The sequence below is a fragment of the Lynx canadensis genome, chromosome D4 (assembly GCF_007474595.2).
Source record: "Lynx canadensis isolate LIC74 chromosome D4, mLynCan4.pri.v2, whole genome shotgun sequence".
In the NCBI taxonomy this organism is placed as follows: domain Eukaryota; kingdom Metazoa; phylum Chordata; class Mammalia; order Carnivora; family Felidae; genus Lynx; species Lynx canadensis.
Genome location: NC_044315.2, coordinates 9,531,281 through 9,547,755, shown reverse-complemented (window position 1 = coordinate 9,547,755; position 16,475 = coordinate 9,531,281). Strand labels below are relative to the sequence as shown.

The following is a 16,475-nucleotide window of genomic DNA, read 5'->3' as shown; positions in this document are numbered from 1 at the left end:
ATCAAATGAGAAAATGTTATGGTATGTCAATTATATCTCAAAGATGTTTAATATATATTATATATAATTTATGTATAAATACAAATAAATCATATGTAAGTTATATGTACAAATTTATATATAAAGGTATATATAGTATATATTTGAAAACTTATGACATAGCTGTTATCAAGACAATGTGGTACTGATGTAAGGATAGATCAGTGGAATAGGACTGAGTCAAGAAATAAAACCCTCACATTTATGATATATTTATTTATTCAAGTATAATCAGCATACATTGTTATATTAGTTTCAGGTATACAATATAATGATTCAACAGTTCTATGCATTCCTCATGCTCATCACAATTAAGTGTAGCCTTAATCCCTTTCACCTATTTCATCCAACACCCCCACCATCCCTTCTGGTAACTAGCAGTTTATTCTCTATAGTTAAGAGTCTGTTTTTTGGTTTGTCCCTTTGGTGTACACACACACACACACACACACACACACACACTATTTCTTCATCTGTTCATCTGTGGATGGACACTTGGGCTGCTCCCATGTCTTGGATATCGTAAACAATGCTGCAGTAAACATAGGGTTGCATATATCTTATTCAGAAATAATAAGTGTTTTTGTTTTCTTTGGGTAAATACCTAGTAGTTGAATTATTGGATCATATGGTTATTCTACTTTTTAAGTTTTTGAGGAACCTCCATACTGTTTTCAACAGTGGCTATACCAGCTTGCCTTCCCACCAGCAGTGCCCAAGAGTTTGTTTTTTCTTCACATCCTCACCAATACTTGTTTTGTTTCTGTTTTTGTTTTTTTAGCCATTCTGACAAGGATGAGATGACATCTCATTGTGGTTTTGATTTACATTTCCCTGATGTTGAGTTATGTTAGGCATCTTTTCATGTGTCTGTTGGCCATCTGTATGTCTTTGGAAATATGTGTATAGGGGTCTTCTGTCCATTTTTTAATCAGATTTTTGTTTTTTTATTTTTGAGTTGTATGAGTTCTTTATATATTTTTGTTATCAACTCCTTATTGGATATATTATTTGCACATTGGTGAGGTGTCTTTTTGTTTTGTTGATGGTTTCCTTCATTGTGCAGAAGTTTTTTATTTTGATGTAGTCCCAATAGTTTCATTTTGCTTTTATTTTCCTTCCCTCCATAGAAAAATGTTTTTACAGTTGATGTGTCAAAGAGATTACTGCCTATATTTTCTTCTAAGAATTTTATGGTTTCAGGTCTCTCATTTTGGCCTTTAATCCATTTTGAGTTTAATTTTGTGTATGGTGTAAGAAAATGGTCCAGTTTCATTCTTTTGTATGTAGCTGTCCAGTTTTCCCAACAGCATTTGTAAAAGAGACGGTCTTTTCCCCATTGTATATTATTAACTCCTTTGAGGTAGATTAATTGACCATATACTCGTGGGCTTATATCTGGACTCTCTATTCTGTTCTATTGATCTATGTGTCTATTTTTGTGCAAGTACCTTACTGTTTTGATTACTGGAGCTGTGTAGTATATCTTGAAATCTGGGACTGTGATACCTCCGGCTTTATTCTTCTTTTTCAAGATTACTTTGGCTATTCAGGGTCTTTCACAAAAATTTTAGGATAGTTTTTTCTAGTTCTATTAAAAATGTTGTTGGTATTTTGATGAAGATTTCATTAACTCTGTAGATTGCTTTGGGTAGTATAGATATTTTAACAGTATTTTTCCCCCGATGGGATGAGTTGATTTTTGATAACAGTGTCAAGATAAATGGGAGAAAGAAGTATCTTTTCAACAGTGCTAGCACCACAGGATAGCCACATACAAAAGACTGAATTGTATATATATGATGTATATATAACATCTAATATTATTTATATAATATATATACTATAATATTTATATTCTTTTCTCCCCAAAGGGATTTCTTTTTCCTTAAATGGCAGAAACATTAAGTGGGTAACATGATATTACCCAAATGTTGGATTTTTCTCCATTTACATTATTTTTTTCTTTCACGAAGAGGCCTAGGAAAATCTTAACATAGGAGAGAAGAGCTGAGTCAAATAGAAACCCAACAGGTCGGGTGTGTCCCTGCCCTGTGTTTGCCATATTTGGAGCCATGAACCAACACTGCGTGGCACTTCTGCTTGTTTTAACCCCTCTTGTCCCTGAGCATGTTTAACGGGCTGCTGCTGTGCCATAAACAGTGTGCTGAGTGCTGATATATGCTGGTCACCTGGTGTGGAGGCGGAAAGAGTTACCCTGTTTTCTCAGAGTCACACATATCCAATAGGGATGAGCACAGAGGGCATTGGAGCACCTGAACAGAACCGGACAGGCCTCTGGAGGAATTGATTTTCAGGCTGTGTCTTGAGGAGGAACTAAGGACTGTGCATGAGTCAGGCCCTCAGGTTCGCTGTTTCCCTGGAGGGCTTCCTAAGAGGTCCTGGGCTCTGTTGTCTCTCCTAGCAGCCCTCTGTGCAGCTTTCAGAGGGTAAACATTACTCCCTTGATTTACAAGTACCCGGGATCCTTCCTGACATCCCATGTGTATCAGTCTGCCCAGGCAGTTGTAACAAATACCATGGAGTTAACGGCTTCACAATCAGAAGTGTAATTTCTTATAGTTCTGGAGGCCAGAAGTCTGAGATCGAGGTGCCAGTAAAGTTGGTTTCTGATGAGAGCTCTCTTCCTGGCTCGTAGGGGCCTCTCTGAGGGCTCACGGGGCCTTTCCTCAGGGTGTGTGCACACAGTAGGGAGTGCAACCTCGCCGGTGTCTCCTTCTCTAAGGACAGATCAGGGCCCCACCCTTATGACCTCATTGCATTTTATTTCCTTACTTAGAGGTCCCATCTCCAATAATCTCCATACTGTGGGTTAGGGTTTCGAAGTGTGGACTCAGTGGGCGGGACACAAGCATTCAGTCCATGCTCGCGTGCAAGCTGCAAACTGTAAACTGCCAGACCAGAATCTGTTCAGCCTCCCACCAAACCTCATACACTCTTGACTCTGGGCACACCAGAGGGGCTGTGGTTTTCCGAGGGGCTCCAGTGGTCAGTGCTTCTGTGCCTTTGCATATGCTGTTCCTTTTCTTTGGAATGTATTTGCCCTCTCTTCTCCAGCTACCATCCCTTCTCCAGCGGTAAACTGTTCACACTTCAGGGAAACACTGAATATCACTTCTGTATAATCTTCCCAGACTTCCTCTCAGGGCCTTGAGGGTGCTTTTGTGCTTACTAACTACACATGTGACCTGGGCAAGTTACCTACTCTGTATGAACCTGTTTCCCCTCTGTAAAATGGGAATAAAACTGGGTGTTGTGAGAATGAAGCAGGTTAAGGTACATGGAGTACCTAGAGCCTAGTGATACCTGCTATTATTAACTGATATTACCCTTTGCTGTATCTCACCCACAATAGTGGGCTGCTTGACACGGGAGACTTGCCTTATTGACATTTGTGTCCCTAGGACATAGCACCCAGCTGTGCACTCAGTAAGCATTGATTGACCCATCAACCTGGAAGCCTCCTTCCAGATCAGCCTATAAGTCTCACTTCACAGGTGGCTTCACTGAGGCCCAGAGAGAAGGAACTTGTCCAAGGACCCACGGCCAACTGATGCTGGGGTCAGGGCTCTGACACCAGAAAAAATCCTCTCTTCTCTTTCTCATGCAGCCTTTTGTGCTCACGAAGTCAGAGACTCATTTTTCTTTTCCCAGGAACAACTCTTCGGGCTTACTGCAGTGATTAAGCGACAATAGGAAAGAGTCGTGTTTTCTCTGGGCAAATATGTATGATATTAAACTCTGCCCAGGGCAGGATTTCTATAGGGCAGCTGCAGCAACAGCAGGGGCTGCATGGAACCACCCAGAAGCCCCTGCCAGGCACCTAATCTCACCCCAGACCACCTCCCCTCTGCGGTCCCATAAATCGCTGCAGAGGGCATGCCAGACTGGACTGATGTGTGGAGTTTTGTGTCCCTGACAGTCATTCAACTGAGTTATTACCAATAGAACGTGAACATATGCATTTCACACATATGTGCTGAGGCCTTTGGAATTTGTCCAAACCCATCAGAATCTGAGACTGAGACAAAGTTCGTGACCCAAAGATAAGAATCCAAACAGCTTCTGGAATACTTAATTCCCTTGACATTTTAATCTCTCCTATTTTGTTTTAAACAAGGAGCTTTTTGTTGTTTTGTTGTTTTCATTTTGAACGGACACTTCTGACACTTTGAATAAAAGGAGTCTTGTGTAGTACAAAGAACCCTAAGTTGTTCATGAAGTCTCTCGGATTTTAGCTCCCACTCTTTAACTAACAGACTGTGTGGCCTCAGGCAAGTAGCTTAACCTTTCTGATCACCTGTCTTCTAATCTGTATAGTAGAAAGGTATGGCTTGTAAGATCGCTTTGGTGTTAACATTTTAGCTGTCTAAATATACCCCATCGTGTATTTAAACAAACCCTCAGCAAGTGTCTGCCCAATCTCTGTGATACTCCGTGATCCTGTGGCTGGCCTTTGTGCCTTATCTCTGTTTGGTGTTGGGGCAGGGGGGTAACAGGGAGGGGGGATGCAAGATTGCATTTGTTCCGATACAGATTTCATGACATAGAAGAGAGAAACATTGAGATTTAAGCCTTAGTTCTGACAATAACATTTTATGTGACTGTAACTTAGTTATACTGTAAATATCTCATGTTCTCAGCACCATAAATTATATTTATTAAGCTTAGGCGTATATTAAATATATACGCTGCACTTCATACAGTGTCTGGCATATAATAGGTGCTTATAAACGCTCACTGCTCGTGTCCCTCCACTTGCCGTTTCTGCTTCTCAGTGGACATTGCAGGTAGGGCTGGTGGTAGTTCCCCATCTACACTGTGCTTCTGGTGCTTTGGTCTTCTGCTGCCTTGTGACCCATCATCATCCTTTGGGTACCTTCCCTTGCTTGCAGATAGCTGACCCCAAATCAGACCTCAGACCGTTTGCTTGGCAATCCTATGTTTTGTCATCAAGAGGCATCCATCCCTGATGTTATTTGGTGGTTGTATCTTTTAAAAAAAACTTTTAAATGTTTATTCATTTTGAGAGAGAGTGAGACTGTGTTAGCAGGAGAAGGGCAGAGAGAGAGAGAGAGAGAGAGAGAGAGGGAGACCCAGAATCTGAAGCAGGCTCCAAGCTCCTCACTGTGGGTATACAGCCCGACGCGGGGCTTGACCTCACAGATCCGTGAGGTCATGACCTGAGCCAAGGTTGACACTTAACTGACTGAGCCCCCCAGGCGCCCCATATTTAGTGATTATTTCAAGTTGGACCCTGCAAACAGGCAAACGGGATGGATAGTGCTTTGGATGTGGAATATCTAGGGCAGGGATTACCTAGAAATGACAGGTCCATTCAGAGCTTTTAATTCCCACACGGTGGGTGCAGGGGAGAAGATAGCAGTTTGTACAGGTTTCTGCGGGACCTCTTCACTGCAGCATTATTTCAGGGATTTAAATGAGAACTGGTCTTTCATCCTTTATCCTTCCACTTTCTCCTTTTTGATTAGAAATCTCCATCCATGCATCGCATGGCCTTGGTGGCAGGGTCCTGGAGTCTCCCGATGACACAGGATTACTTCCCGTGCTGCTCGGAAACGCTGTGCTCAGTAATGAGTTCTCAGCACTAAGATGCTTCAGCCATCACCTTGCATTTAAACAATCCAGCCTCATTCACAGAATCTCGGGTATCTGGGGAGGAGAGAGGGTTGGAAGAGACCTTCTTTCCTCAAATTCATGCAGACACTTCTCTAGCAGGAGATAATTTATTCCACAGATTATTCACTCACCTGGTAAATTTGAGGGGCTGAGTAACTCATTGACAGACTCCACATCTGCCACTTTCATTTTGCCTCTCACACAATGTCCTGCGTCGGCACATGGATGCCACTTTTTCACCCAAAGGTTGTTTTATCCTTGGTTGGTATAAGCTTTCCAGTCAATTTCCCAAGGAAATATTTAATTGAGAGAAGGATAATATAAAATAGATTGCTATTTCCTATCCCAAGGGCAGCTGGGAAATGTACATCGCTTGCCAAAATGTTTTCTAGGAGAAATGTTTAAACTGAAATTTAAAATGAATGTGAAAATTACTCTCTCTTTTCCCTCTTCCTCCAACTCCTTGGTCCTACAAATTTCTGGGAAGGGATAAAGAAGATTTTGTAATATGCTAAATGTATTTGTTTCTCTCTTGAGTCATATCCTGACATAAATAACATAGTGTTACAATCCCTCCGAAAGCCAGTTATTGGTGTATTTTTACTTACGACCACAGAGGTTTTTACATTTTGTGATAGCCTTATTTAAAATGTCCTGTTATTTGTGCTTATCAAATGCTATGCAGAAAAGAGAAAATTCACGTATTCATACTTGACTCATTTGATGATGTCAAAGCCCTTAGTGAATCGACCCTACAAAAACCCAGTTTTCTCTGTTGATGAAAACAGATCCTCCTCCTCTTTGCAGGATAGAGTCTGAGGCCAGAAAAATGGCATGTGAAAGCCCTCCTTTCCCAGCTGCCCCTGGGTCTGAGCCAGCAAGTCTTGCCCACATCACTCCTCCCGAAACACTGTAGCTCGACAGGTTAGGAACTCTGCCAAACTCCAGGGCAAACTTGATCAATAAATGCCAAACCTTAATAAGTTATTTTAGTTGATGCGCGCGCGCGCGCACACACACACACACACACACACACACACACACACACACACAGGGTCTTAGGTTTTCCCCAGAAGTATATCCTATGACATAGACTTGGGGTGAGTATTTTCTTTAGTTGCTGAGCCCAAGAAGCACTAGTAGGAAGTAGTACAGATGCGTGTTAGTGAGTTGAGTAGTGTTGGGGCAGCTGGAGCTCAGGATTCCCAGGGCAGGAGTTGTATATGGTAGTTCAGGTTTGACACCGAAGGAGAGAAGGTAGGGGGCTTATCCACCTGCTCCTTTCTGCCACGGGTTGGGTCCCTCCTTCAGAGGAGCACTAAACCCTAGCACTTCCAGCCTGCCAGGCGTCTGCATGTTCTTTCCAGTAGAATTGCAGGTGTTTTTGTAAGATGCCACCCATATGTCCTGGAACGGTGAGTGCTCAATGGCCAGGTCTAGGACACTGAGAACGTCTGTCACATATGCCTTCTAGCAGTTTGGGTAAAGGAAGATGAGGTTGGAATGAGGAGCAGGTGCGACCTGTGTCATCAGATAAATGCTCAAGATGGACCAGACTCCTCCCTCCCCTCTTTTTTCAAAAGTTTATTTATTTATTTTGAAACAGAGCGAGTGAGAGAGTGCGAACATGAGTGGGGGAGGCGCTGAAAGAGAGGGGGACACAATCCCAAGCGGGCTCTGGGCTGTCAGTGCAGAGTCCGACGCGGGGCTCAAGCCCACGAACCGTGAGATCATGACCTGAGCTGCAACCAAGAACTGGGCTCTTCACCCACCGAACCACCCAGGTGCCCCTCTTCTCCCGTTTTAATTTCAGTTGCACAATCACTTACACAGTGCCCCAGGAATTGAAAAACCACTCATAAATGCCGCCGAAGTGAGAGGAGCATCTTCCTGTGTGGGTATCCTTGGCCATCTTTAGCTGTCCCATTTCCTCGTACCACTAAATGCTTGGTGCCATGCCCAGCTCCTCACAGATACTCGGACATTCCTCTCTTACTTCCCGTTGTCTAACTACTTTCTCACTTCGCGACGCAGCTGGCCACATTGCAGCTCCAGCCGCCCCACCCTTGTCAGCCGGAATTTTACAGAATCCACTCGAACTCCTGATTTCATGAATTAGGCTGCCCCGATTCCAAAAGGTGGCTTGCTCTGGCCAGTGGGGTAGGCAGTGGTCTTACATCTTGTCCAGTCCTCTTTCAACCCCAGCCTGGCGCTTCTGCTGCTGCTTTGTGTCATCCTAGCAACTGTTCTGCCTTCTAAATCTTCACATTAAGTCCCATTGGTCATGCTCGTCTGGTCCTAAGCCTTCCCTTCTGCCGTGACTCTAAGGGTGACTTTTGTATCTAGTCCATTCCCACCATCTTGTGGCCCCTTTGCCCCTTTTGGGAGTGGTGAGGGGACAGCTTTTGGCCACTTTTGCCACCTCCGTCCTCAACATGGACTCACGTGCAGATTTTAGCTTAAATTTACAGGCTATGCCCAGCACTTGTGAACAGATCTGTTTCCTCACGTACTAAGAAATGAAGCAGAGTTTTTCCTTCTAAGGGAAATGATGCCTTTTCTTATTTTTGCCTGATTTTTCCGTTAGACCAGACAAAGGTAGTATAAAATTCTGCTGTATATCTCTGAATTCCCTATTGATTTAAAACTTAAATCCTATGAATTTTTTTCCCCACTGTAGTCATTACTTGATAGTCAGCCTTTCATCTGTGGCACCAAGAGTGGAAAGTAAGAGGCTTCAAGGTCAAATCTGTAACTGACAGCATTTTCCCAAGCGCTTGGCTAGTTGGCTGGGTGCTGAATCAGTGGCACCATAAGCAAGCCAACAAATAAAACACAAAACAGTTTATTTCTTTAGGGTGGGAGGTTGTCTTTTCTGTTGTCATAGCCATCCTAGGTAGAGGCTCGATGTTTTCCTTGCCAGAGATGATACTGTTACTGACATTGAATGAGGGAGAAAAGAGAGTTGTAAAGAGATGCCCTTGTAGGTTCTCAGCTCTTATTCAAAGACCACAAACCATGTGGTCTTCTAATTCCAGGACCAATCAGTCAGATAAACATGGACAAAGGCATTGTTTGTTTCATCAACTGCAAAAAGGGACTGATACTGCCCTACTTCCCTGGAGAGGGTTTAGAGAGAACAAATAATATAATATAGGGGAAGGTGCTATTTTGTAATCACAAAGAGTTACTTACTGAGACAGATTCTTAAGAAGGGGCGTAGGTTTTTTTTTTTTAATTTTTTTTTTTCAACGTTTATTTATTTTTGGGACAGAGAGAGACAGAGCATGAACGAGGGAGGGGCAGAGAGAGAGGGAGACACAGAATCGGAAACAGGCTCCAGGCTCTGAGCCATCAGCCCAGAGCCCGACGCGGGGCTCGAACTCACGGACCACGAGATCGTGACCTGGCTGAAGTCGGACGCTTAACCGACTGCGCCACCCAGGCGCCCCAGAAGGGGCGTAGGTTTTAAGAGCATTGTTTATTTCCCCCCTAGCAATACTTGTTCATGGGTTCTTCTTGAGTCCTGCCAAAGCGTAGAATTTTAATTTTCTGTTGGGTATGGGAGATCTGATTCTTTTAAGCTATTAACTATACCCTATAATTATCAACATCTTATTCTCAGCCCAAATTAACAGAATGTCAGGACCTGGCTTTGACAGGAATGAGATATGGACTTTGTCCTCAGTAAGCCAGTTGGTTAAGAGTAATTTATAGTTGTTCAACCCACCATGGTCCCGAACATCTCCTGAATCAGGAAATGCCCTTTTGCCCATTGCAAGATGTATTTTATACATTGGTGATGCCACAATTGCCCCAACCATTGTGGTAAGAGTAAGGTCCTTAGTTGGCCCTTAGGAAAATGGAGGTTGCATTTTGTGAACTTACACAGCATAGTAAGAATTCAAGTCTTAGACCCATACTCTGGCATAATTTTTCATTTGTCATACTTAAGTCTGCTCTATTTCACTCAAACAGTATGTATTAACTGCATTAAGTGCCTACCATGAGCCTTATTCACTTTAGGTTGTGGGGAGACTAGGATGGGCTCTTGTGGGTGTGTTCTTGACAAACTTCTTGCTTGCTGCATTGGGATACGTGCTGAATATGGGAACATGACAACCCCACAGTCAGCTTACCCAAGGACTCAGTTTACTTTCTGCCCCTGGGTAATTGTTTCTTTTGTTCCTTGGTGAGCCCCAGAGAGGTAAGCATGACCTTCCTCTGATGGAGAGGCAGTGTCCCCAGTACTATTATGGGTTTCGTCATCTTTATCCTGCATGGACTCCTTTGGCAGTCCAATGAAACCAAGTAACCCTTCTCAGAAATAATGTCGTTTTTTTTTTTTGTATTCATAGGATAGAATACACTAGAAGTCCGGAGGAAACCAATTATATTGAAATAGACTTTTACGTCAGAAGGCTTTAGGTTAAGAACCCTTATAGGCAAAGAATCCCTTTTGGTATAGAACAGTGGCACCACCACAACAAAGAGATTCAAACTATCTTAAGCTTTATAATGATTTTCTTTTGAAGCATTTAACAGAATTTCACAGAGAATGATTAAACTATCATAGTATCTTCTCAGTACAGATGCAAAAATGTACCGAGTCCAAAGGCTGCCACAGAGGAGGATCTGAGGTCCCCTCTGTGATGCCCTGTCCAATGGGATGGACCAGGGCCATGCTAAATCTTGAGTACCTGACCCTGAGCAGGGTCCCAGGGGCTAAGGTAGAGTTGCTGTTGTAAAAGCAAGGAATGAGAAACGCCAGAGATCAAATATAAGACTGGGTAAAAACTAGAAAGGCTGGGAGGGGTCAGATCAGACAGACCAAGTCAAGTCTAAGGACTGAGATGTTGATCTGGAGCAAGGGTGGATTATACAGAACGCAGTAGAGTCCAAGATTGTGTTAAGGGTTAACTTCTAATTTTGCTGGCTGCATCATGGTATGACTCATAGTTATAAAGTATCTAGGTCAAGGGGCAATTAAATGTTTTTAGGTAATAGCTACAATATTTGACATTACAGTACAGAAAAGAGGTGTTTTATGTTTTTTATATATTAACAAAAATTTACATTTTTGCAAACAAGCCCTAGACATGAAAAACCAAACCTAGAAATGCTCTATAATTTTAGTTGGTCGTTTAGGATAGTGTATTTATTTGTAGTTTCTTTCTGGTGACTTGAAGAAGACTTTTTTTTAAGGCAACAGATAGATCCTCCTCCCCCACCCTGCTTGAGTAGCATTAATCCTGTGCTCTGACCACCAAACTTCCTTCATTCTCCACTCTGTCCTGACCAACAGAGCCACCTAGCGGTCATTGTAGGTAACTCTCCATTCCAGAGTTTCTTTTCCACAGTGCCTCCCAAACCCTAACCTTCAGGATCTCCTGGCAAGTTTGTTCAAAGATGGCTGTGTCCTGTTCCAAGAGATCCTGATACAGTAGGTCTAGGGTTGGGCCTGGTCGTTTTTATTTTTATCAAGACCCACACTTTAAGAACCACTGGTTTACCATTATGTTCTTTCTTTTAAGGAGGCTATGCACAGGCTCTACCCTATGCTTTTCAGCTATTTCACTGACCACAGATGAGTTAGTTTAACACTTCAGGTCAGTTGCTTTTGCATATGAACACACATTTTCTTATGAAAGTGCCTTTTTTAGATGTTTCATCCACTTTTCACCTAAGATATCTTAGGAAAAAAATACTTCCCTGTCTTTCTTTTCATCTCATTTTTTTTCCCCCTTTGGTTGTAATTAAGATTTAAAAAAGGAAAAAGAGAAGCCCGACATGGTCTGATAAGCATGGCTAGTTAACACATTTGATTAAGTAAATGACACCACAAAATTTGAAATTTACTAATTGCCTTTATATACTGAAGCCTTAGAAAGTGTCCAATTATTTATATCTATAGTAAAGTGTACACTGGCTCCCGCATCTTCCTTTAACGAAAAAAATGTGCTTTCACAAAAAAATAATATTCAGAGTCAAAAAAGGTCTTTTAGATTGTTTGTTGTTAGCTATATTTTGTTTAAGGTGTAGAATAGTAAAAATACTATGAGTTAAGGAGATTTTGAAGAAGCATAAGCGTAATTTCTAATCTTTTTTTCTCTGTAAAATTGTTCTGGCTTCCAGAGAACTAAGCTTATAAATGAACTTTTGGAAATTGCCTATTTAAAAGTTTAGGGCCAACAGTGTTCATGCAAGACTTTGACATTTGAGTTTCATGGACCTATAGAATCACCAAGAGATACTCTCTGTGTAAAAAAACAAAACAAAACAAACAAAACAAAACAAAAACCACAAGTGACAGCGAGGCATCTCTGTGGTGCTTAATACTTTCAGTCAAAACCAAATGGATTGTGAATCTGACTCATACCAAAGACTTGACAGTGGTCCCCATAGTATTTTTAAAGACCTTACACTTTTATTTTACCTTTGGAGCATTTTGAAAAGAAAACCAAACAAACAGCTGTTCCTCCATCTTTTCAGAAAACGAAACAAAAATACGTCCACGAGACATTGATGCATGTGCAAATGCCTTAGAGCCAGCATGGCAATCCATCAGTCATTTCCCCAGCAATGGTGTCTCCCAGACGCTAACATGAGAAGCTTGCGTGTCCCCTTCAGTGAGAGTTCTGGGTGGAGATGAAAGGTGCATGGCGGACGCCTGACCCCACCTTTGTCACTGTCTCCACAGCCACTGGGACTTTATAGGCCAAGTGAAAAAATACCGGGGACAAACTTGTAAACAGAGGCTTTCTTTGAAGTTAGGCAGACAAGTGGATTCAAAACAGTTGCATGTGTAAGTAAAATTGGGCATGCTTTTTTCCTAGACACAGCCAGGACTTTTGACACAGCAGAGCCCCAAGTGTGGAGCATTTATTTAGTAGGACCTTTGTGACCAGCTGTCTTAGATCTCTGGACCTCAGGGAAATAAGGAAAACCATGTGGCAAACTGAAATGTCAGGGCTTCCTATGTCTGTTTCCAGGTTTCTTCATGAGGAAAGATAGAGTTCTGCATCTGCTCTGCATTCAGCCCTGAGATCCAGCTTCCACAGCCCAAGGCATGATAAGGTATTGGTTTATGGAAAATAAATACTCACGAAAGTAAAGGTATTGTGGACACCCTTTACCCCAAAGACACCAGACCTTGAAGGGAAACATGGGAGTCAGTACTCTGTTTCCTTCCAAATATTTCCCACCTGGGTTTAAAGCAAAGCGCTCCAAAGATGTTGGGTTGTTTGGCTCTGTGAGAGAAACCGTTTGGGCTTAAGACTTTGTGACTGACTGAGACTCAAGAATCTGGGGCTGGGCTGCACCAAATAGCCCTGGGCAGAGTGCTCTGTCCCTGGGCCACTGGAAGGTAATTCAGCTCTTGTCTCCTAAGGGCATTCGCTGCACTGAGCCCCTTGGAGGATGACAACCATATTGTATTCACCACAATTCAGATTTAAATTATCCTGCATTATGCTTCCTTGAAATTCAAAGCCAAACTCATCAGTGGCAAAGCCTGCATTCTCTTATCAGAAAAATTCTTTTATGATCTATTTAATTCCTGTCATTATTTGGTTTGAATCATCTTCAACTCAGTTGTTTATGATAACCATGCAGTCCAAAATGACCTCCAAAATCCTGGAGAAGCGTGGGGACCTGGGAAGCATGGCAGTCTCTCCTGCCAAGAGCAAAGGATCTTCCAGACTGAGTCCCTTTTCGCCTTCTCCCTTCTTGGCCTTCCAGGCAGGATTTCTACCATCTCTTGGTATTTTTGATCACTGAGCTCTTCCTCTGCCAGCCAGCTCCAAAATTCTTCATTGATGAGGAGCCAGAGAGCCCAGGCAGAATACCAATGCATCTCTCTGTCCAGCAGGCAGCGCATCTGTATTTATCATGGTAGGAATAATATCAGCATTTGTTTAAGCATTTTTTGTGGCCCGGAGGGGGGAAAAATATCTATCAAATTTAGTAAATGCGTTTTACGTTGCAGCACTTTGAGATCCAACCATATCATCTGTAATGAAAACAGAGCAACCTTTAAAATAAGTCTGAAAGAAAGAAAGAAAGAAAGAAAGAAAGAAAGAAAGAAAGAAAGAAAAGAAAAGAAAAACCTCTCTCCCAGAGACATGGCCTGAACCAGTGCCAAAGATTTCAAGCTGGTGAACCAGCAAAGGAGTCAGATAAATCAGAATGAGTGTAACAGATCTGATCTATTTCAGCTCAGATTAACCTCTCTACTATGTCTCCAATGGCCAAAAATCCTGGGTTGCAAGAATAAAAGTGTTTAATAGAGCAGAACTCTGGGGGAAAAAATAAAAAGAGAGAAACTGCCTAAAGGAAAGTGAGACGTGTGACCATGGCTATACATGACCCGACTATGGTTAAGAGTCAAGAGCAGAGGAGGAAAGGATTCTGTAACGTGCCAATCTGAAAGGCAGATTTATTTCACTTGTATATAATAATTCCAGATCCCAGTGACAATTTACGTTAGTTGGCAACAGCTGCTTATAGGTCAGGTAACAATAGCATTGAATAACCTCATAATGAACAAATGCGGATTTCACATTGGTGTTAATTGCATTTCATGCTCTCTGAAAACCCCAAGCAGGCTGTGTGAAAAATAGAGAACCAGGTTCTGCTTTTCTGATTATTTTTATCCTGAGGTGAAAGCCCTTTCCAAATCTTAAGAAGGGAGGTGCAGGGTGGGACAACGATCATGAGTCATGGACCAAGTGTGTGTGTCTGGACCAACGCCTATGGGTATTTTCTAAGAATGGGGGACACCCGTTCAAGTTTGCAAAGGGTGTATAGAGGAGCCTATTCCTGGGGTCCGACCAGGACCGGGACAGGTTTTATAGCACACAGGGGTTCCCTCCTCTTTGTCAGTCATGATGTTGGGTTTTAGTCCTGCAACTTAAGTATCACAGTCAGTGGAAGAGTCCAGATCTGAATCTATGGCTGTAGGCCTTGGGTAAGCGTGCAGCTTGCATTTCTCAGGCTTTCCCCTCACCCATTTTATTGAGATATAATTGACACATAAAACTGTTTGAGGTATGCACCATAACAATTTGACAAATGTGTGTATTGTGAAATGATTACCACAATAATTTAACATCCATCACCTCGCATAGTTATTTTTTCTCGTGATGAGGACATTTTCATTCTCTCACTTTTTTAAAAGTTTGTTCATTTATTTTGAGAGATAGAGCACAAGTAGGGAAGGGGCAGAGAGAGAGGGAGAGAGAGAGACTGTGAAGCAGGCTCTGCAGCACCAGGGCAGAGCCTGATGCGGGGCTCAAATCCACAAACTGCAAAATCATGACCCGAGTCTAAGTCGGAAGTCGGACGGACACTTAACCGACAGCGCCACCCAGGCGCCCTTAATTCTCATACTTTTGAAGTGGATGTAAATTTGCCTAGGACCTTGCCACAATGTAAGTGTTGATCTAACAGGTCTAGGGTGGAGCTGAAGATTCTGCATTTCAAAGGGGCATCCCTGTGATACCAGATGCCACAGCTCCTGGGACCATACTCCCAGCTAGGTTACAAACCTCAGACATTTCAACAGTTTTGAGACTTTCCAGCTCTGAACTGTACTGAAATTTGAACTCTGAGACAAGGAGTGAGTTACCTCACCTGGCACCCAGTGATGCTGAACGCATCCATGCCGAGGCAAGTTGGTCTAGTTTCTGACTCCTTTACCTCATAATTTACTATGATTTCTCCAAAAACTTTGTTGGGCTGCAGCCACAAACATTGTTCTCATTTTTCCTGTAGACATTTTCACATTTACCCAAGGGCACCCTGGAGAGAGCTATGACAAATCTCTGGATATGTGTTAAAGTCTGTGACCCTTTTTCAGCTCTGATATTCAAAAATATTACTTAGAGACAGGAAAATATAAATTTAAAGCACTAGCTCTCTTTCCTGCTTAAAGACCCTATTATTATTTAAATATTTATTAAGAAGACAAAAAGTATATAGCACCAGGCTAAGAACAAGAATCTTTCTTTACAGTGTGAGACTTAGCATAGATTATCCTCACTTTACACAACTATTCAGATTCTGTGATAAAACCTGCGAGCTTTACATGAATTGTGGTAAATCAGTACATAATATTAATACATGTATTTAATTTTTAATTTTATGACTCTATATGAATTTTTATTGTGGAAGATGTGTTACCAGAAAATGCTCCGGTAATGAACTCTGAAGGTATTTTGCTTAAAACTCTACAAACTATACTGTATTAGAGGTGCCTATAGTACCTCAAGGTGCTGTTCTCCATAAGGTTGGTGTAAACTCACGTCTTAGTAGGTCACCAACGGGTTTGAGAGTTTTTCACATTAGCTGGAATCATGGGATGGAAGAGGTGATTCAGTGGGATCTTGGGGAATATCTCCTTCAGTCTAAAAGTCCCTCCTCTAAATCAGCTGAGATGTCCCTTCTTTTATAAAGTTCCTGTCCCGTAGGCAAAACGTTGGGTAAGGTTATTAAAGTTGAAAAGGATTTCAGAGTCCTCTAATGTAAATAGGGTGACCATGGGATTTATCTTCCAACCTGGGACATTTTTTAAAGTGAAATGGGGCAGAACTAATAATTATACTGAAACAATGGAGGTAAACTAGAACTGTCCTGAGGAAACCAGAATAGGTGTGCACCCTAAATATAACCCCATTTTCTAATGAAGAGAAAAACCCACCCAACCACACCCCATACCATTGGCGATCTGACCTCTTTTATGGAATTCCTCCAAGAAGAGGGTATTCATTCCTACA

The 16,475-nt window shown here is 42.1% G+C and overlaps 1 long non-coding RNA gene across 4 annotated transcripts in view; it reads left to right on the top strand.

The window, feature by feature from the left end:
• The window catches only part of LOC116738438, a 305,676-nt gene that overhangs the window by 64,065 nt on the left and 225,136 nt on the right, over positions 1 to 16,475 (top strand). For all 4 annotated transcript variants that reach the window (XR_004344388.1, XR_004344387.1, XR_004344386.1 and 1 more), the window contains exon 3: positions 12,693 to 12,777. This is a non-coding gene — a long non-coding RNA (uncharacterized LOC116738438). The remainder of the gene's footprint in view (positions 1 to 12,692; positions 12,778 to 16,475) is intronic.